Genomic DNA, 359 nt, shown 5'->3' with positions numbered 1-359 from the left:
TTTTCAATGTAATTACTACAAATCACAGAATTATAATGGAGCTCTGCGTTAAACGCCCCCTGGATGGTGGTTGAGCTTCAGCTTCACCTTGTCTTCTTCTCTCTGTTCCACCATTTTACTGTGAAGAGAAAAGGAAAGAAATAATAAATAATAAATAATAATTAACAAACCAGTTAGTACAGTCTTTATATGCTGATTATCAATGATAAATATGGTGACCAAATATATGGACATAAAAAGTTTATACACTGTAATTTCAGACATGTATAGGCATCTGCAAGACATCAGTCTGCATTATATCATATTATATAATATATAATATATTATATTGTATTATATTGTATAATATTATATTATTA

This window comes from Seriola lalandi, unplaced genomic scaffold (genome assembly GCF_002814215.2).
Source record: "Seriola lalandi dorsalis isolate HSWRI2012SDOR001 ecotype SW California unplaced genomic scaffold, Sedor1 jcf7180002054935, whole genome shotgun sequence".
Taxonomy (NCBI): Eukaryota; Metazoa; Chordata; class Actinopteri; order Carangiformes; family Carangidae; genus Seriola; species Seriola lalandi.
This window is presented reverse-complemented; position numbering follows the sequence as displayed.